Raw genomic sequence first — 22,746 nt, 5'->3', positions numbered from 1 at the left:
GCTCCTGCTGTCTGAACATAGCAATATTGCTATACACTTTAGATTACTGGGTGGAGGGAGCACAAACATCTAAGGGGGGGGGAAGGCTCTGAACAAACAGATATTCAGAGTCTCATTCAAGAGTCTCGACTAGGAAATCAAAAGATCCTTCTCATGAGCGAACCCCCAAAAGCAAAATGCCAATCTCCCAGAATATGTAACAAAGACTCAGCCCCTTCTGATTGACTCAGTCAGAAGACACAAAACCTATTTGACTCAGCACAGTTGTGAATTCTCAAGGTTGGAAGGAGATTAATCCTTCAGATGTTTACAATTTAGCCTGAGCCAGGGAAACTGAACTCCTACAAGGGGGAAAAAATCCCACTTTGTTTGTGCTCACAACAAACAAGCTATATGCATGATAAATTGGAAATAATCAAGAGGGAAGTAGCTTGGGAAAGGCTTCCCATAGGTGGAATTTTAGCTTGGACTTGAAGCCAGGAGGTAGAGATGAAGAGCAAGAACATTCCAGGCATGGGAGACAGTAAAAATAACTGGTTAGGAAATGGAGTTTCATGTTCAATCTACAACAAGGAGTCCAGTATCACTGAATTGAAAAGTACATGGAGAAGGGGTATAGGATTAGAAAGTGAAGGAGGTAAAGTTATAAAGGACTTTGAATGTTAACTAAGATTTTATATTTGATCCTAGAGGTGATAGGGAGCCACTGGAATTGATTTAGTGGGGCAACACTATCAGACTGATAATTTAGGAAGATCATTTTGATAAACTTAGTGGAGCCACACTCTGATGCTCAGCTAGTGGAAAATTATGGGCCATTCAGACAACAGAACATTAGCAGAATCAACTCGAGCTATCAATGACTATCTTTTTTGAATATCATTCTCTATGAGTAAATCAGTTAACTGTTGAATGATCTCCATGTATCACACTTTGTTCCAATATCAAATCTAAACTATGAGGGAGCTGACCTGAGTCAGGCTTATCCTTGAACAGAAGTGTAGAGAATAGTGAAATGGACTACATTCCTGGATCCCGGAAAAAGCATTAAGACTTTGTCTATGTCCTTAGTCAGAGTCCCTATCTATCTGTCATTGTGCTAGAGGGGACAAAACAGTCTGGGATCCTCACAACTTCTACTCACTGAATGCCTTGGTCTAGCTTAGTCTAGGGTGGAAAATGTTAAATTCCTTATATTGCAGGCAAAGTCTGACTCAGGCCAGTCTAGATGGAGGATTAGGCTTAGAACTGGAACAAAATGAGATATTCACAGACCACCCAACATTTAACAAAAAAGATTACTCAACAAAAGCATGGGAAGGATACTAAGTATAAAACACTGGTTCAAGTACATATAGAACCACTCATCTGCATACAGAAACTCATCTGGTCTACAAGGTTTTAGGTCAGAAGAATGTTGTTAGTGATTTGAATGTCAGTGGGATATCTGACAAATCTAAGGGGTAGTCATTTCATCCTGGGCTGGTTTTTTTATATCCCACAGGACTGGGAAACCACATCAATGACTTAATCCCTCCTCTGGGATTCTTTCAGGGATAGCTTCCCTGCCATTTAAGGGAGAAAAACAGTTGTCTACATAACATGGACCCTAATAGAGGTTTCTTCTACATTTTCTGGTGAGAAAATAAAAATTCTGTTTTGTAACCGATTTTATTTTATATAACCAACATTTTGTTTTAACTGCTTAAGTAATGTTTGTCTCTGAATTAAGTGCAGAAGTTCATAGATTCAGAAGTTCAGTCTTCCTCTCTAAGTTTAAAAGTTGTTTCCCTATAAATCACTTTAATGAAAAACAAACAAACTGGTTATCTCTATACCACAAGTTGTCCTTGTACAATTAGAGGAAATCTGTTATCTATATACCCTTAGTGAATCTTGCAGGAAACAGCAAAATAGGAATTGTTGCTAGCCCCACATTCCTGATTTCCAACCAATCATATTGTCCCCCACACCTATGATGCTTCTTACTTTGTAACCGATTGTATTGTCTGCCCCATCCATGATGCATCCTATCTTTTGGATGCTCCTCTTTTTGTCAATAAAAATTATCTATCAGCTTTCATTTGGCTTGCTGAGGAGGCTGAGATACTGTTTACTGGCATATTCATGCTTTGCTAATAAACTGGTCCTATTTGGAGCTTGTGCTTCAATTTACCTTAATTTTGATCACGACACTAGAAACATACATTAAATTAGATTGGATTTATGTAAAGCATCCTGACCAAGTTAAGAGATAAATTACTACCAACATCGCAAAACACCAAAAAAAAAAACAACCCAAAAACCAACCCCTCCCCCAAAAAACAACAAAAATGCCTGGCAGACACATGCAAGTTTTGTCTTCAACATATATTCTACCTAGGCATCCTTCAGCAATCCATTTACAAGGTCAGTCTTAATGAAAGGTTCTTAACTTGGGATCCAGAGACCCACTGGGTCTCTGGAAATTTCAGGGAAGTCTGTGAAGTTGGATTTCCTTTTTAATCCTACATATTCATATGCGTTGAAAAATATTCAGAGAACCATAGCCTGCACTAGACTGCCAAAGGGGTCCATGACACAAAAAAAGTTAAGAATCCCTGCTCTAAAGGCATATCTGCCATTGAATGGGGACTTACTCAAAAATTCTCAAACAGTTAATTCAGCCTTGCCCCTGGCACATGATGACTATCATACAAGTCATCCTGATGGGCCAAATTCTGGTGAGACCACATGACTATTCAACACAATCCTTGTTAAAATTAACTATTTACTTATTCCTAGACTTGGTATAATAGTCTCCAACTTGATTAAAAAATTAGTACTACAGAGATGGGGACAAAATGCTTAAGTAGATATGTTTATAAGTCACAAATCATCACCTTCTTGTTACACATGAAAGTATACACCAATCAAGTCAGAATTTTTCTGAATCCTTGCCCTGAGGCTAAAGAATCTTCCCCAGATGATCTGATAAAGATTATCATTACCAAGGCCCTCTTGAAAGTACTGCTTTATATCAAGGAACATATTTTTCATCCTTCCTTGATCAAGATTCTGTTTCAGATATGCCATCTGTATTTCTTTTCATATGCTCTACTACTAGATACCTTACTACCCCCACCCAGGCAACAGAGTTAAAAGGTGGAACGGGATTCTAAAGGAATATGGGAATTAAGGAGTAACTCCTTTTATATCCAGGGATAGGAAGCCTACCTCCAGGAGGCCATGTAAGCACTAAGTCAAAGACCCCTTTTTGGTCATACCTCCTGAATAATATGAGGCTTCATGGTAGTATCATCTTTTCCTATCAAAGTAACTAGATTTCTTTTTTTTCAAAAATTTTTTCCATTTCTCTCCCATCCATTCCAATGATAATGTCCCCATTGAATCAGTGTAACAATTCTTCCGAGCCTATGCCTCATCTTTTTCAGGACTGGTTATTCTTTAGCCAGCAGCAGTGGGGAAAGTCCTAACTCAGCAAAAGTTTAGACAAATCTTCAACATGTTTAGTGGTAAAAAACAAAAATAGCGCTCAGCCAGAGAGCAATTTGGGATAAAGAGTCCTCCCTCTCTGGTTTTCTGAACCTAACCTTTATTGAGACAGGGTGTCTGTTTTACACATGCCCAATCCAGCTTCTGTGCACCCCTCATTCTGCCCGTTTTCTGAAACTCTCTATAGCTCAAAACTTCCATAATCCATGTATAGCAAAGGTGCCACTATTGCCTTCTCTTGCCTACTAACATCAGATGTCTTAAGTCAATGAATTTCCTTCTTTATGCTGTAGCTTGAACATCGCACCCAAGTCTTGATTATACCCTTCCACCTTATCTCCTTGATAGCTGAGATTCAGATGAATCATGTTCCTTTGGCTGACTGAGATGCAGTTGTAGGTTCTTTTTGGAAGCTGAGATCTTGATGCATTTTTTGCCCTATATTCCCCTTCCTTCTTTCCTCTTGCTCCCAGTTTTCCTATTTCAGGCCTCAAGCTTTCCTTTACGTTAAGCAAAATGTACTTTCAGGTGCATATCAAAGCTTATTCCTTTTGTCGTAACTACCCAATACCCTTTTGTGAAAATCTCAAAGTACCAAAAACAGTTACAATGAACAGTAACCATTCCTATTCAGTATAAATTATGACAAACAAGTAAAATTGAGCTCTGACTGAAGGCTTTCCCCAATCCTTACATTGAAAGGGTTTTTGACCAGTATGAATTCTCTGGAGTTAAGATTTCCACTTCAAATGAAAACTACAATGAAAAAGGTCCCCCCCCCCCCCAACAATGTAAATTCTCTGGGATTGAGTAAGACTTTCTGTTTTCCTCACATTCATTACAATGATAAGGTTTTCTTGACAGTGCAAGTTAAGGAATTAAGTATGTTTAGTATACACTCCCATTGAATGCTTTCCAAAATTCATTGCAAAGATAGGATTTCTCTCCAGCATTTTTCTTTTAAGTAGAATAAGGTTTTCTAACTGAAGACTTTCCCACATTCATTACAAGATCTCTCCCATATAATTCTTTTAAGTAGATTAAATCTCACTTTCTAACTGGAGACTTTCCCACATTCATTGCACTGATAGAATTTCTCTCCAGTATGATCAGGTTTGTATTCCTATAGAATACTGTCACACTCATTACAGACAGAGCTTCTCTCCAGTATGAAGCCTCTGGAGTTAAATTTTTGCAGTCCTATTCAATGCATTAAGGAATTTTCTCTAGTATGAATTTTCTTAAGCTGACTAATGCTTTTCCCTGAAGACTTTGCTACATTCATTACACTAACTGGATTTCTTCCCAATATATATTCTCTGGAGTTGAGTAAGGTTTGCACTCCAACTGAGTGCTCTTTCACACATTCATAAAATTATGAAATTTCACTCCATTATGAATTCCATTGAGATAAGGCTTGCTCTCTGACTGAAAGCTTTTCCACATTCATTACAATGAAAGATTTCTCCAGAGTATTGATTCCCTGGAATTGAAAGATTCTGAAATTCACCTGAAGGCTTTTCCACTTTCATTATACTGATAAAATTTCTCACCAGTCTGAATTCTCCAGAGTTGAATAAAATTTGCACTCTTAACTGAATTTAGTATGTTTAGTATACACTCTCACTGAATGCTTTCCAAAATTCATTGCAAAGATAGGATTTTTCTCCGGTATGTTTTAAGTAGAATAAGGCTTTCTAACTGAAGACTTTCCCACATTCATTATACTCATAGGATTTCTATCTAGTAAGAATTCTCTGAAGTTGTCATAGTTCTACGCACATTCATCACATGATAGGGTTTCTCTAATGTATTCTCCAGATGTTCTGGATTTGGACCAGGTTTGCACTACAACTGAACACTTTACTACATTAATTTCACTTGTAAGGTTTATTTTCATCTAGTATGAATCCTCTGGAGTCACATAAAATTTGCAATGGCACTACATGAGTTATGACATTAAATTGATAGCTTTCCCACATTTATTACAGTAACAGGATTATTCATACTATGAATTCTCAGTAGTTGAGTAACCCTTATATTCCTACTGAAGGTTTTTCTATATTCATTTATAAAGATTCTCTCTGGTGTTAATTTGCCTATGTATAAGATGTGAGTTAAGGTTTTACCCATACTTGTAAAATGTTTTTCTCCTGTTTGAATTTCCTGACATTATTTAAGGTTCGAAATTTAGTTAAAGATGTTCCCGTCTTCATGGCATTTACATTGTTGCTTCCCAGTACACATTATCTGATGTCCAAAAGGGTATAAATAGTATGTGAAATTTTTAACCTGTATTCTTGAGGTTGTAGTGGAAGAACAACGTAGACAAATAATCTCTCCTAAAACTTCTCTTTTGGGAAAGGAATTTCCTTATTTTTTTCCCACATGAGTTCTTGGCTGTCTATAATTTGCTCTAATGGTTCACAGGCTTCTCCATACACAGAAGTCAAAGGATCACCTTTTAGGAGCATTTACAACAACTCCTTCAGAAAATTTCTCATCTGGAGTCAAAGGAAGATTCTTGACCCCTTCAAAAGAATCTGAAATAATAAAACAGAAAAATTAATGTCTTATGTTTCCTATATTGATAGGCAACTATTTGAATAATATAAAAATATTTATTGATATTAATACATAAGGGAAGTAATTTATTTTAATAGTTTAAATTTTTTCATTGTAATCTTGAGTTAGTCTGGAAATGAAGAGCTGAACCCAATTCAATTAAACTACCATTTATAAAAGACTTTTTCTAAAAAAACAGTATTAGAAAAAAAAATTGAACAAGCCAAAAATTAACTTCCAAAGGAAAAAAAGAACTCAGAATCAGAAGAATTTATGAGCAAATTGTATCAAGTAGCTAAATAATTCAAATAATAAATAAACATGTGGAAAACTAAGAAAAAACATTTCCAAATTCATTCCATGATAAAAATATGGATTTGGTAACTATAAAGAGACAAAGCAGAGAAAACTACAGAACAATATCCCTAATGAACAATGACCCAAAAAATTTTAAGTAAAATGTAAGCAAATAGGTTACAAAAAATATATTAGAAAGATTACACATTATGATCAAGTTAGATTTATGTCAAGAATTTAGGGCTAGTTCAATATAAGGAAAACTATAAATACATTAAACCATATTAATAACAAATAAAAACCACATGATCATATCAATAAATACTGAAAAATTTATGACAAAAGCCAATATCCATTTCTGTTAAAAATGCAAGAAAGTAGAGTAACATAAGAACTTTTTCTTAATCTAACAAATAGCATCTATCCAAACTCAAGAGCAATTATTATATGCAATGGAGAAAAAGTCAGAGGCATTTCCAGCAAAATAAAGGACAAAGCAAAATTTCCATTATCATAACTATTCTCAACACAGTATAACAGATCTTAGCAATAGCACTGAGAAAGAAGACAAGCAAATGAATAAAAACAAATTGACTACTTTTCTCTATTTCTTTTTTTTTTTTTTGCTTTTTGGAGGCAGGACAGGGCAATTGGGGTTAAGTGACTTGCCCAAGGTCACACAGCTAGTAAGTGTTAAGTGTCTGAGGCCAGATTTGAACTCGGGTCCTCCTGATTCCAGGGCTGGTACCTTATTCACTGTGCCATACCAAATTTACTACTTTTCACAAATACGTTGGTTGACAGAGAAAACTTGAGCCAATTAAGTTAACTGAGACTAATAAATTCTACAAAGTTGAAGCATATAAAACAAATCCACATCAGCATTCCTGAATATCTTTTGTTAAATTAAATGTTAATTTTTTAAGCCAGTAAAATTTGTCTCCCTCTCATCTATCCTTCCTTGCCAATTGAAAAGGGAAAAGAGGGGTGGCTAGGTAGCGCAGTGAATAGAGCATTGGCCCTGGAGTCAGGAGGATCCGGGTTTGGATCTGGCCTCAGACACTTAACAGAAAAACTAGCCATGTGACCCTGGGCAAGTCACTTAATCCCAACTGCCCTCCAAAAAAAAAAAAAGCAAAAAAAATTTAAAAATTAAAATAAATTTTTAAAAAAGGGAAAAAAATCTGTTATGAATATATAGTCAAGCAAAAAATTCCAACATTGGTAGTGTCCAAGAAAATGTCCATGAAAGAAAATGCCCCATCTGCACACTGAATTTTTCATATATCAGGATGTGGATATAATGTTCTATCATGAGTCCTCTAGAATCATAGTTGGTTATTATAATGATCTAAGTTTCAAAGTCTTTAAAAGTTTTTGTCTTTAGTATAGTCACTGTATGACTTATTCTCATAACTCTGCTCACTTCATTCTGTATCAGTTCATACAAATCTTAACAGGTTTTTCTAAAACCATCCTCTTCATCATTTCTTAGCACAACAGTATTCCATAACATTTATATACCATACTTTGTTCAGGCATTTCCCAAATAATGGGCATCCTGTTTCCTATTTTCTGCCACCACAAAAAAAGAGCTGCTAGATTTCTATACATCCTTTTGTTTTAATTTGTTTTAATTCAGAGTAAACCTTACTTTAAGGTGCCCTCCCAATTATTCCTTCTTCTCCCTTTTCCTTTCCTTTTCCCTGTTTAGGGACAAATATTGCTATACCAACTGTTCATTCTTCTCTTCTTTGACCAGTTTAGATGAGTGAGGTTGATAAATTTCTCCATCTTTCCTTTCTCTTGCCTTTCCCCAAGTGTATTCCTCTTTCCCTCCTATTCCACTCAAAACATAAGAGCCACTCCCAGATCCCCTAATTATCTTCTTTTTATGATTCCTCATGAGGATATAGTTCTGAGGGGACACATGTATTATCTCCTCATATTACAATATAAAGAGTTTATCTTCATTTAGTCATTTATCATTTCCATCCATATTTATGTTACTCTTAACTGCTGTGTCTGAAACCTCAAAGTTTCTACAAAGTATTTTTACCAGAAATGCTTTGGAGTCATCTATTTAATTAAAAAAATCCATTTAGTTTCCTCTGCAGGATTATACTTGCTTTTCCTGGATAAGATATTTTTGGCCATAAGCCTACATCCTATGTGTTCTGGAATATCACTTTCCAAACTCTTCTTTCCTTCAAAATCATGCGTCATACTGACGGAAACTCTTCAACACTTAAGTTCTTTCCTGCTGGTTGCAGCATTTTAAATTTCATCTGGAAGCTCTGGATTCTGGACATGATGTTCCTGGGATTTTTTGAGAATTTATACCACAAGGTGACTGGTGGATTCTTTCTATTTCCACTTTGCTCTCAAGAATATCTGGGCCATTTTCTTTTATGATTTTCAGAAATACAATGTCTAGGTTCTTTCTTTGGTCATGGCTTTCAAGCAGTTCAGTGATAATTAAATTATCTCTCCTCAATCTGTTTTCCAGTCCAGTTGTTTTTGCTATAGCTTATATTCTATTTTTTCAGTCTTTTTTCATTATTTTAATATTTTTGGGGGGGTGAAGGGCAGGGTAATTGGGCTTAAATGACTTGCCCAAAGTCACACAGCTAGTAAGAATTTAAGTGTCCGAGATGGAATTTAAACTCAGGTCCTCCTGACTCCAGGGCTGGTACTCTGTTCTCTGCATCATGTAGCTGCCCCCGAAATAATTTGGACATTTTTTTTGGAGGGGGGAGAAAGCAAGGCAATTGGGATTAAGTGACTTGCCCAAGGTCACACAGCTAATAAGTGTGTCAAGTGTCTGAGGCAGGATTTCAACCCAGATCGTCCCGACACCAGGGCTGGTACTCTATTCACTGTACTATGCAGCTGCCCCTTTAAAATTTATTTTTGTATCATGGAGTTATTCTAATTTTCAGGGAGTCTGTTGCTTGGACAAGATTTTGTATCTTTTGTGTCAAGTTATCAATTCCCTTTCCAAAGTTTTCTTCCATAGCTCTCATTTTCTCTTCAAGTGGTCTTATTCCATTCATAATAACATAAGTTTAAAAAAAAAACCTCTTAATTTCTTTCTGGAATTCAGGTTGAACCCAACTTTGAGGGTTTGCTTATAGCCATTCTGGAGTCTCTTCTGGATTTTTTTCTTGAGCATTCCTGTGACCATAATACCTCTATGTGGTGGGATTCATTTTTTGTTTGTTCATTCTTCCATCCTACTTCCTGACTTTGGGCTTTATGTTAGGACCAGGCTCACTGCAATTCTAGAGAAAAAGTCTGGGTAGGATCTGCTGCTGTTTTCTTGGGGAACTAAGTGTTGTGTTATTTCAGTATCTCAAAGACAGCTCTGTCTGAGGACTTGTAAGCTTTCAGTGTTCACAAGTGGTCAGATCCAGGACCAAGTCTGATTGCTACTCCCAAAGTCTGAGCTCTGTAAATTCAGAGTTCTATAAGCCCACATTCATGGGCTTTTTTTTTTGTCCTTTTTAGTGTTCCAGTAGACTGCTGATGCACTCAGCTATTTTTAGCCACTTGGAAAGCTCTTTTGGTTCAGAGTAACAGAACTTCAGGTTCCCCTTCTGTATTGCATTCCTTCTCTGGTTATTGTTCTGCAATCTTCAGACTGGGCTAGAACCTTGGAACAAAGACCCTGCTCTACTCCTTGGGTCTAAGACATTTAGCTGCTGCTTGCTTTTGAACTTGCATTTTGCTCAAAGCATACCTGAGGTTCGTGACTTCTCCTTACTTTAGAACACTTCACACAGGGATAGGTCTTCTCAGTCCATCCTGAATCTGTAACCTAAAATTGGGTAGTGAGCAAAAAAGCTGCCAGTTTGTACCTTTTCCTGCATTCCGCACACATTTAGGGTGTTCTATGTTGGATATGAGACCTCTTCTTGCTCTGGTGCACAGCTATGGAATATTTTGCACCTGTTCGTGGCTTGTCACAACCCCTAGTATCAAAGACCTCTTGGATTCATTATACCAACCTGGACTAGAAAAATAACATTTTTTTCCCTTAGGTTATCTGATCAGGATTCAATCTAGTATATTTTTTGACCTTTTGAGGTGGGGGGGGGGCAGTGAGGAGAGGAGCACAATGTATTTCTTCCTGATTCTCCACTATTTTGGCTCTGGCTCCACATTCCTGTATATTAGTATAAAATACTGGGGAGTGTATCTATCATGATGCACCCAGGAACTATATTAATTCAATTATAATAATGTGTATAGAAATAAAAGACAGATCTACATAACTGGAGAAATATAAAGTGCTTATGGGTAGGTTCAGACAATATAATAAAAATGATAAACCTACCTAAATTACCAATATAGCGCCAAAACTATTCAAACTACCAAAGGATTATTCTATAGAACTTTAAAAAATGATAACAAAATGCATCTGGAGGAGCAAATAGTAAAGAATCTCAAGAACATTCATGAAAAAAAAGGTGAAAAAGAGGGGAATTAGGAGTATCAGATCTCAAACTGTACTAGAAAGCAGAAATTATCAAAAAGACTTGCTATTGGTTAAAAAATAAAAGGTTCAATCAGTAGAACAGATTAGATAAACAACATAAGGAAAGGAATATAGTAACACAGTATTTGATAAGCCCAAAGACCTTGATTTCCTGAAGTAAAGATTCAGTTACATGACAAAAGCTACTATGAAAACTGAAAAGCAATCTGGCAGAAATCAAGTATAAATCAACATAGCAAGATAAACTCCAAATGGATACATGACAACAAAAGAAAATCAGAGGAGCAATGAACAAATTACTTTTCAGATATAGGGATAGCTGAAGAACTCATGACCAAAAAACAGATATAGAAGACCAGAGAAGATAAAATAGACAATTTAGATTATGTAAAACTAAAAAATTTTTGCACAAACAAAACTAATACAGTTAAAATGAGAAGGTAAACAAGTAAATAGGGAAAATCTTTACAGAAAATATCTTTAATAAAGTTTCATATGCAAGCTATATAATTAACTGCTAAATTTATAAGACTAAGAGTCATTCCCTAATAGTTAAATAGTCAAAAGATACAAAAGCAGTAAGTTTTCAAATTAAGAAATCCAAGTTATCAACAATCAAATGAAAAATGCTTCAACTCACTAATATATACAAATTTATTATTTTTTTTTTCATTTTTGAAGGGGATGGGAAGGGCAATTGGGGTTAAGTGACTTGCCCTAGGTTACATGGCTAGTAAATTGCAACACCTAATAAATACAATTTAAATCAACTCTGAGGTTCCACTTCACCCCCATATTCTGGAAAAGATAGCCAAAAAAAAAAAAGAAAAATGACAAATGGTCGAGGAACTATAGAGAAATAGGCATATTAATATACTGTTGATAGAGCTGTGAATTAGTTCAACTATTCTGAAAAGCAATTTATAATTCTGTCCTAAAAGTCACTTAAATTATGAATACCCTTTGACCCATCATTATCACTACCAGGTCTACAGCCTAAAAAGATCAATGAGGAAAGGGATAGAACAACTCTAAAAGACTTTAGAACTCTGTTCAATGCAAGGACAAATGATAATTTCAAAAGATAAAGCATGCTATCTACCTCCTGCCAGAGAGGTCAGGGACTCAAAATGTAGAATGAGTAATACATTTTTACACCTGTCTGATGTGGGAATTTATTTTGTTGAATTAAATATATTTATGATGAGGCTTTCATTTTTTTTTTGTTTTACTGTCCAAATGGGGAGAGAAAGGGTAAGAAATAAGCATTTATATAGCCTTTACTTTATACCAGGCACTGCATTAAGTGCCTCACAAATATTATCTCATCTGATCCTCACAACAACCCTGTGGGATAGGTGCTGTTTCTTATCCCCATTTTACAGTTTAAGAAACTGAGGCAAATAGATGTTAAGTGACTTACCCAGGGTCACACAGCTAGTCCATGTCTGGGGTCAGAGCTAAATTTAGGTCTTCCTGACTCTAGGCCCAGGGCCCTATCCATTTTACCACCTAGCTGTCTCAAGGTAATAAGTAAAAGGGAGGAAAAAAATAGTTAATTTGGAAAACTATAAAAATCAATTAAAATAAACTTTTGCACAGGGTCTTGTGCTCCTTGACTGGAATGCACAGATAAAATAAGACATAATAATCCCTGACCTTAAGTAGTTTACTTTGGAGAAGACTGAGCTTCTGGCAGAATAAACATAAAACTAAAGAAATGTGGTGACCCTTAGTGATGGCACACATAAGGAGATTCTATCAAGGCAAATAGTGGAGTCAAATCTTTCTTTAAACTAGATAGGATATTCTGGACCGTTTATTCTTCCCAATGAATTTTGTTATTATTTTTTCTCCATCAGCCCCCATTCAACTGCATAGCAGCCTGGACAATAGGCATTCTTTATCTACTTGGTTTGTCCTATAGTGATAGTTAGGCTGAACTCGTTTATGAATAATAGACCTTATTAAAGAAGTTTTTCAGTATTCCAGAAACTGATGCAATCAATACACTATTACTGGCAAACAAGAGTATCTGAAGACCTTATTATTAAGAGGATCTCTCTTCCATTTGAATTATGCACATTCAATGGATTATGTTCATTCTGCATGACAGTGGTAAACACCTTTGTGAGGAAATATCTCCTGGTCTTATGCCTCATTTGATAATAATTATAGGACCATAGAACAGTTATCTGTTATCTTTGAAAGAACCTTGAATTACTTTAACCTACATATGACAACTTCACAAAAAAAGACAACTTGCTGAGGATGAAATGAGATAATATATGTAAACCTGTAAGTGTTGTACATTAGCTAGTACTGTTATTATATGACACTTTAGAGTTGACAAATCTTTGTATATGTCACTTGATCCTGTACCCTCTAGTCTTCTCCCTCTTCTCTCTTTATACTCTCTTTCTTAATAACCTTATCAGATCCTCTAGGTCTGACAATCAGCACTTCACAAATGATTACAAGATCAATATAACCTGTCTCAGTCCCTCTCCTGACCTTTTGTTCTGTATAATCAGTTGCCTATATTTCAAACAGGATGTCTCATAAACATCTTAAGCTCAACATATCTAAAAATGAACTCACCATTCCCCCTAAAACCTGTTAAACTTTCCCATTTCTAGTCAATGTATCACCATCCCTACTCTTCACTCTCCCTTGTTCCATATACCCAATCAGTTGCAAAGTCTTACCATTTCCACCTTCACAATATCTCTCACGTCTGACTTTTTAGATTATCAAAACACCCTAATTGGATATTTGCTGTTTCAAGTTTCTCACAATTTCAAATCATAACCTTACTTGCCTACTGAAGTCATTTTACTTAAGCACATATGTGACCATGTGACTGTTCTACTAAACCAACTCCAGTGGCTTCCTCTTGCCTCTAGAATAAAATATAAACTCCTTTGTTCAGCTTTTAAGGTACTATATGACCTGGTCCTAAATGTACCTTCCTGGCTCACTGAATGTTATTCTCTCTGCATTCTACAATCCAGCCAAACTGTTGCTCACTCATGACCCTCCATCTCCTTCCTGTCTCTGAACCTTCAAACTCTATGCCTCAAATACACTCTCTTTAACCTCTCACTATCCTGCCCCTCACTGAATTACTCTTTTAAGATCTAGCTCAGATAGCCTCCTCCATATGAAGTCTTTTCTTTACCTGGCCCCAACTGCTGATGCCTTCCTTCCTTATATTTAAGTATTTTGTATATTTAAGCTGTATATATTTTTACATATATTTGTTGTCTCTTCCATTAGAACAAAAGATCATTTTAAGTATAGAAACTCATTTCATTTCATTCTTGGTACCTATCTCCCCAGTGACTAGCACAGTGCCTGGCACATAGTTGGCATTTAAACTTGTTGACTGATCATAATATCCAAGCAAAGCATTCCCATTGACTAGCAGGTAGAAATTTCTTAATGAATACTGAATTTGCAGAACTGCACTGAGATAAGAAATGTTAATATGATGTCCATTTCAAAGGGGACAAAACTAATAAGGCACAGAGGTGAAGCAATTTGTTCAAGGTCATATAGCCAAGAGGGGCAAAGCTAGAATTCAAACCAAAGTCTTCTGATGCTAAGACCAGTTCTCATTCCAGAAACGATTTCTGTACCGATAAGGGGCTGAAATAGATGGTTTCTAAGATGTTGTTCGTCTAGCTTCTGTTTGAAGATCTCCAACAGTGAGGAAGCCATTGCCACCCAAGAGAGATCATGCCATTTCTGAATAGTTCTACGTGTTAAGGTTTTCCTTGTATCAAACTTAAATCTACTCTTTTGCAACTCCCACCCTCAGCTTCTACTTCTGCCCCTTGGGGGTCTAACCGTGAAAGTGCTCTTTCCCGGGGCAGACCTTTAAAAACAAGGTGATCTTGTCTCTCCGCACTCCCATGTGCCAAGACTCGTCTCTTCTAGGCTAAATATCCCCAGTTCCTTCAACCATTCCTCGCTGGACGTGGTGTCTAGTCATCTCACCATTCTGGCTCCTCTCTTCTGGGCGTTCTCCAGATACAGAACTGGCCTCTTTGCTCCAGATGTGTCTGAAAAGGCTCAGAGGAAGGGCAGAGGAAGGGCAGGGCTGGTCACGCACGGTACACTCCCCACCCCGGTCCTGCGCTGTTTTACTCAACTGAATGGCCTTTTCCCCAGATAACCTCCAAGCTCGCCCCGCTTCCAGCCAAAAAGTTTTATCCTGAGAGATGCAACCCCTTCTTCTAGATACAAAACTTCTCATGTAAGTTTTCGCCCTTTCCGTTGGAATCTTTCCCACGTTTTTCTCCTCTCACCCACTTTCAAACTAGAAAACAAGGGAAACAAGGCCGTTAAAGAACAGCCGTTGATCACTAACCGGAAACCAGACACCGAGAGATTTCCTCGAAGTTTCGGGGCTATTCAACAGCCGGAAGAACGTGGATGGAGATTGCGCCGGAAACCCCGCCCCTAGAGGGTCGACCACCGAGTAGACTGTCTGGTCCTTCGAGTTTCCTAGAGAAGCCACGAAACCTCGGAGTGGGGATTGGGGAAGCGGGGTAGGAACTGGATCTGGAGCGCTCCCTGGCGGGAGCGGGACTAAGCCTCCACACTTCCGTCCCATCTCCAGTGAGCCCTTTGACCCGGAGGGAGGTTTCTCCTCGACTCTAGCTGTGGACTAGTCTTGCACTCGGGGGGTCGTGTCTTGGCCACGTTCAGCATTCCTTGTTGCTCTCCGTCCCATGGCGTCCCATGGCTCCCCTCTTTCCCTTCTCTTCCTCATCCCTTTCCCTCTCGTTCCTCATTCTCCTGATAGAGTCCACCTCTTCTGCCCCCACCCCCATTTTACATTTGAGGAAACGGAGGCCTGGTCAACTGAAGTTCCTTGACCAAGGTCACACAAGCACTAAACGTTTGAGGCAGAATCTGAACCAGAGTCCTCCCTGTATCCTCCTGTCATTCCCTTCCTGCCCTCTTCATCCCTCTCCTCCCTTTTCTCACTCCCCGTCAACCCACACCTTGCACATTCTTCTTTATGGGTATGTTTCCCTCATCTCTTTAATCAGCAAGCATTGATGACGCTTCTCTTATGTGCTAGGTATTGTGCTAAGAGCTGGGAATGGAAAGGAGATAAAATGAAGTAGTTTCTCCTTACATTGTACTCATAGGTACAGAATAAATGCATAATCATCATTACCATAGCTGGCATTTATATCTAATGGTTTAAGAGCTTTACAAAAATTATCTCATTTTATCCTTACAACAACTCTGGTAGGTAGGGAGGTGCTATTATTTTCCCCATTTTACAGATGAAGAAATTGAGGTAGAGATTAAGTGACTTGTACAGGGTCATACAGCTGGTGTGTGAGAACAGATTTGAAAAAAATTAGGGAGGACACTAGCAGTCAGGGAACAAAAAAGGTCTCACATGAAAGGTAGTGTTTGAGCTGAGTCTTTCTTAATAATATATTTTTTCAATTAACAAGCATTTGTTTTCTCACCCCTTTAACATCTCTCCCCCAAAAAGGAAAAAAAAAATTGTAACAAATATGCATAAACAAGAAAAATAAATTTTCATATTTGTCATGTCCAAAAGTGTATCTCATTCAGCATCTCTCTGTCAGGAAGTGGCAACCTCCTATATCATTGGTTCTCTGGAATCTCTAGTGCTCAGAGTTCTTAAGTATTTCAAAGAGGGTGGTTTTTAAGGAAGGAAGGGATTCTGGGAAGCAAAGATTCCAAGCAATGGAATTCCAGGTCATGAGGGATGGCTGAATGAAAAGGCTTGGGGGACAGGAAAATAGACTGTCATATAATGAACATCAAGAAGGCCAGTTTGGCTACCTGGTAGAATGCCAGAAGATGAATAAAGTATAATGAGGTGGAAAGGTAAATTGCGGCCAGATTATGAAGGGGTTTCAGACAAACAGAAAAGTTTGTTTTATCCTAAAGACAACAGGAAGCCACTAGAATTTGAGTTGGGAAGTGATACATAATCAAACCCACACTTAGGGAAAATCTCCCCATTTCCCTACTTCAGCTTCCTGTTTTTTCCTCCTTCATGAACCCAGTCATCCTGCTTCCTCCCCTCCTTCCCTATTCATAAAATACTCTTTGTTCCCTCTGTTTATTTGACTTCCTCCTTACTTGTCATCCATCTCTCATTATCCAATCATCCCTGCCTCTCCCTTTCCTCACTTGTCAGACCCTTATGTCATTCCCTCTCCATTTTATTTCATTCCCTCTCTCTTGTCCTCCATCATCCCTTTGTCTTTTCATCATCCCCTTCCCTACTCCTCATCCTTTTATTTCACTCTTTCCTTCCTTTTTCATCATGCCTCTCCTTCCTTCCCCATCATCTTTTCCCCCATATTCTCACTCTCTCCTCTCCTATGATCCTCTCCTCTCTTCACCCATTATCCTGTTGTTTCCTTTCCATAATTCTCTATCAGCTCTTCCCTTCCTTGTCATTTCTTTCTTTCTTCCCATTATCACATCAATAAACATTTTTTTTCAGGGAAGGCAGTCAGGGTTAAGTGACTTATCCAGGGTCACCCAGCTAGTAAATTTCTTTTTTTCTTTTTTTTTTTGGCCTTTTGGAGGGCAGTTGGGGTTAAGTAACTTGACCAAAGTTACACAGCTAGTTTTTTTGTGTTAAGTGTCTGAGGCGGGTACTGAACTCAGGTCCTCCCGACTCTGGGGCAGGCACTTTACTCACTGCGCCACCTAGCCGCCCTAAGCTAGTACATTTCTGAGGCCAAATCTGAACTCAGCTCCTTCTGACTCTCAGACCAGTGCTCTATCTACTCTACCACCTAGCTGCTCCTCAGTAAAATTTTATTAGGCACCTACCTATCTACAAGATACCATGCTTGCCTACTCCATGTCATTTTATATCTCCTCTCTCCATTAAACTGTTCCTTCCTTCTTTGTCATTCACTCCCCCTTCCCAAGTCATCATACTCTCCAGGTTTTTTCCCTTTCATCTCCACTCCCACCAACACCAGTCATTTGAGGATGACGCTGTATATGCCTGAATTTTTAAAGAGTGGGGGAAGGTAAAGGTGGGATGTCTACCTAAGAAGGACTACCATATTATGTCAGAGAGGAAAGGGAAAGGGCCCCATTTAGAGGAAGTTCCCAGTTGAGGCGAAGAGACAAATCTAAAAGCATGAAAGGATGATTTCCAGTACATGGTAGTATAGGAAGACTTCACCTTTGAAAATACTTGTTTAAGTTGGATATTTGAAGCCTGTTATACACGGCCCTCAATAGTAACTAACACATAAGGGTTTTAAGGTTTGAAAAGTGCTTTACATATTTTATCTCACTGATCCTCACAACTTCCCTGTGGAGTAGGTGCTATTATTTTCCCCATTTTATTGATGAGTAGATTGAGGCTAAGAGAGACCACAGAACTACCATGTATCAGAAGAGGGATGTAATAGTCTTCTTGACTCCAAATTGCCACTTGTACATACATGGTGGACATATGCCCTGAATGAATGCTCCTCTTTCTACAGCATTTTAAAGTTGATAGACTACTTCTTCCACATCAACCCTGTCAGGTGAAGAGTGCAGATATTGCTATCCCCCTTTTACAATGATGAAATTGAAGCTCATAGACGTTGGGTGACTTGTTCAGGGACCTACAGCTAATGAGCATTACAGCCAAAATTCAGACACATATATGTTTTGAGCATTTTCCCCACTATTTTCAGTAGTGGAAACAAGGGCAGTCCATTCTCTGGACTTCTCTATTCCATCAGTTGCTTTCTCCCTCTGTCCTATACCTGCCCTTCTTTCATTGGTGAGTTCTGAGAACCTCCATTTCAAGAAAGGGCCAAGACCAGTCATTCTCTGAACATTGCCAACATGATCCTGTGTATCCTTCTGCCTTCTCACCTCCACACTCCCTCTTCACCCCCCCCACTCCATTTTCATCTCCTTTATATATGTGGTCTTTCCTCATTTGAATATAAGCTCCTTGATGACAGGACTGTCTTTCTTTTTGCTTATATTTGTATTCCCAGTACTTAGTAGGAAGGGAATAAACCTATATATAAATATATATATATATGTGATGATATGATATAAAAATATACTCCCAGGTATAATGCAGAATATTTACAGAATGCAGACTTTACAGATAAAGAAACTAAGGCAAACTTAGTTTAAATGACTTGCCCAGGGACCAGAAAGGGAGAAAGAGGAGTGGTCAGACAGGTACAAGAAGGACTCGAATAGAGTAGTGTGTGTGTGTGTGTGTGTATGTAATAGTAGCGTATATATACAATATATATTATTATATAATAAAAAATATAGTGCCCACTATGTGCTACCTCATTTGACTCTAATACAGCAATAGGCATATAGCAGGTGATTAATAAATGTTTGCTGACTTATTGGCTGCACCAAACTGCTACAAATAGAATGGATTTGTGATTACATTTTCTCATAGAAATCATCATATAAATGATAGGTTCTCGGGCTAGCCCACAAAGGCTGGCAGGAACCATTTATCACTAAAAGCCCCAAATATCGCATAACTGATTGATATATTGTTTTACTATTTTCCTCCTCCTCCTAATCTGTCTCCAATCATCCAGTTGTCCTGCTCTTTATCTTCTCTTTGGTGATTCAAATGATTCAGTTCAACTCAATAATATTTGCCTATTACGTTCCAGACACTGCAGAGCACTGATACTTCAAACTTAAAAACAAAACTGCTGAGAAGATGAAAATTGATCCTATATCATTTTCTTATTGATCCTATTTATAATTAATTGGTTTTGTCCTATAACTGCCTAAATCATGGTCCTCTGTTTCTGAACATAATTCAGAATTCAGCTGACTTGTAATGGGCTAAGTTTTGAAATACACTTCTCTTGTTAATCACTGTTCTATTCTTGCCTCAAGGAATTGTTCTAACCTAGAGGAATGTAGCTTGCCATAAGGAAGTGGAACCTAATATCTTTATACTACTAGCTAGCCTTTAAGGATGTCTGATTTGCTATCCAAAGAAGTCTGGGCCACCATCCGCAGGGGGAATCAAACAATGATGGAAGGAGGAAGGTTGTTGCTAGCATCTATTCCCAATTTTTAACCAATCATATTGTTCCCCATGCCTCAGCTATATAATCAGTCAACCCCATAATGTGACCTACCCTGTTCTATTTGTTTTTCTATACTCCTTAAAACCTATAAATGGGACCTGTTCTTTTGCTCACGGTCTTTACTGGAAACTATTGACCTGACTTATTCTTGTTACTAGCCCTGAAAATAAAATGTTGTCTTGCTCAGAGAAATGTGCCTCGGTTTACTTTTTTGTTAAATTTAATTCACAATACAGTCCCTGCCATAATGAACTTATAATTCATTTAATTGTATAAGGAAACTTTGGAGCATTCTCAATTTGCCTAACATAGAAGCTCCCTGAGGGTCTTGTCCTAGGTATGCCCTGATCACCTAACACCTAACACCTTCTGTGTCCCTGTGGCAGCAAGCACCCCAAGCACGTCCTCAGGGTTTGCTGCCAATACAGGTTCTTAGATCTGCTTTGTTAAAGGAAAGCAACTCAAAATGGGTTAACAAGCTTACTTTAATCAGTCAGACATATATCGTTTACCTTGTTCAGGGGAAAGAGGTCAGCACCCCGAACTCCAAAGCACACAAGCAGAATTATCAAGACAGAAACAGATCAAGTAGACAGCTTTCCAAACTGTCCAGCCATTACATCCATACCCAGTCAACATCTGGGTTTTTCAAAGGGGGGGGGGGGGAGCGGCTCTGGACAATGGCTTTTCAGAATACAGATCAAATCACAGAACACTTCTCAAAGTGAGCCCCTAAAACGAAGCTACACATCAGGGCTTATATAGCCTTCTTCTGGCTCAGAGAATGTAACAACCTTATTGACCCACTGGCCAATCAAGAAGTATCTACTGAAAAACAAGCCTCCCTCCCCAGGCTTCAGGTGCATTTTAGCCTAGGGGCAGGGAAGATCTTCCAAATTTGCATTTCCATTACAGTCCCCTACCACATAAGTGGGGAAGCTTCCTTTGAATGGCTGCATAACTAGAAAAGACTGTATCTTTAAAACTGTCCAGACTGAGACAGTCACTCTCTTTCCTATGTTCTCTTTACTGTTGCTTCCAGAGAGTAAAGATCGCAGTTCAACAGGGTGGGTACTGTGAACTGAAGGGGCAGTAATCCCCACTGGACTCACCTCACCTAGGCTTGAATTCCAGGCACCCTGACTTTTCTAGGTAGAGCTTCATGGCTTCCATGCCAGGCTGGGTAACTTCAACTTCATTCCTGGAATCCTAGGTCAAAAGTGGATATAGCTTAAACTCTCAGAACTGATGTGTCCAGTGAGGATCACTCTCTGACAACTGAAACTATAAAGGACAAACAACACAGAAGAAACATAAATACTCCCAGGCCCATTTCTCAAAGCTGGGGTAAAAGAAAGAGCAGGGGAAGGAAGTCCTTCCCCAATTATGGACTACATTCATGGGGCCCACCCTGTGGTTGAACTATGATTTACATCCTCTGAATTCAACAGGAAAGAGAGTGTTATTGTTTAAAGTATGGGCCTTCAACACAAAAGTAAATGACCATAGTAACCTAGTGTTTGATAAACCAGAAGACCCCAGCCTTTGGGATAAGAACTCACTCTCTGACAAAAACTTCCAGGAAAACTGGAAAACAACAGGGCACAAATTAAGTATAGACCAACATCTCACACCATATATCAAGATAAAGTATGGGTACATGCTTTAGCTATAAAGGGTGACACCATAAGCAAATTAGAAGAACAAGGAATAGTCTACTTGTCAGATCTATGGAGAAGGGAAGAATTCATGACCAAACAAGAAATAGAGAGTTTTCAAAATGTAAAATAGATAATTTTTATTATATCAAATTTAAAAAGCTTTTGCACAAACAAAACCAACACAGCCAAGATTAGAAGGGAAGCAGAAAGCTGGGAAACAATCTCTATGGCAAGTGTCTCTGATAAAGGCCTCATTTCTCAAACATATAGAGAACTGAGTTAAATTTATAAGAATACAAGCCATTCCCCAACTGATGAACAGTCAAAGAAAAAAAATAGGCAGTTTTCAGATGAAGAAATCAAAACTATCTATAGGAATATGCAGAAGTGTTCTAAATCACTTTTGATTTAGATAAATTCTTACACCGATTATTTGGCTAATATGACAAAAAAGGAAAATGATAAATATTGGAGAAGTTGTGGGAGAATTGGGACACTAATGCATTGTTGGTGGAGTTGTGACCTGATCTAACATTCTGGAGAACAATTTGAAACTATGCCCAAAGGGCAACCAAACTGCACATACCCTCTGATCCAGTAATACCATAACTATATCTATATCCCAAAGAGATCATAAAACAGGAGAAAGGACCTACATTTATAAAAATATTTATAGCAGCCCTTTTCATGGTGGCAAAATATTGGAAATTGAGGGGATGCTCATCAATTGGGGAATGGCCGAACAAGGTGTAGAAATATAATGGAACACAATGTGCAATAAGAAATGATGAACAGGCAGATTTCAGAAAAACCTGGAAAGACTTGTATAAATTGATGCAAAGTGAAATGAACAGAACAAGGAAAACATTGTACATAGTATCAGCAACAGCTGTGTGATGATCAACTGCGAATGAACTCTTCTTTAGCAACTCAATGATACAAGACAAGTACAAAAGACTCTCTAGGAAAATGCTATCCGAATCCAGATAAAGAATTGATGGGTGGAGCAGTCAGGTGACCCTTGAATAGAGCACCAGTCCTGAAGTCAGGAGGACATGAGTTCAAAATCTGCTCTCAAACACTTGACACTTACTAGCTGTGTGACCTTGGGCAA

The 22,746-nt window shown here is 38.0% G+C and overlaps 1 long non-coding RNA gene across 1 annotated transcript; it reads right to left on the bottom strand.

Moving 5' to 3' along the window:
* Positions 1–5,370: 5,370 nt before the first annotated feature.
* LOC138171440 (uncharacterized) lies at positions 5,371–15,427 on the bottom strand. The gene is made up of 2 exons (XR_011170881.1): positions 15,234–15,427; positions 5,371–6,038 (listed from the first exon to the last, which is right to left on the bottom strand). It is a non-coding gene; the product is annotated as an uncharacterized lncRNA (long non-coding RNA).
* Positions 15,428–22,746: the final 7,319 nt, after the last annotated feature.

Source organism: Petaurus breviceps, unplaced genomic scaffold (genome assembly GCF_028583685.1).
Source record: "Petaurus breviceps papuanus isolate PSGF00001 unplaced genomic scaffold, PetGlider_PUasm1.0 441, whole genome shotgun sequence".
Classification (NCBI taxonomy): Eukaryota; Metazoa; Chordata; class Mammalia; order Diprotodontia; family Petauridae; genus Petaurus; species Petaurus breviceps.
The sequence above is the reverse complement of the archived record's forward strand: the minus strand, read 5'-3'. Positions and strand labels throughout refer to the sequence as shown.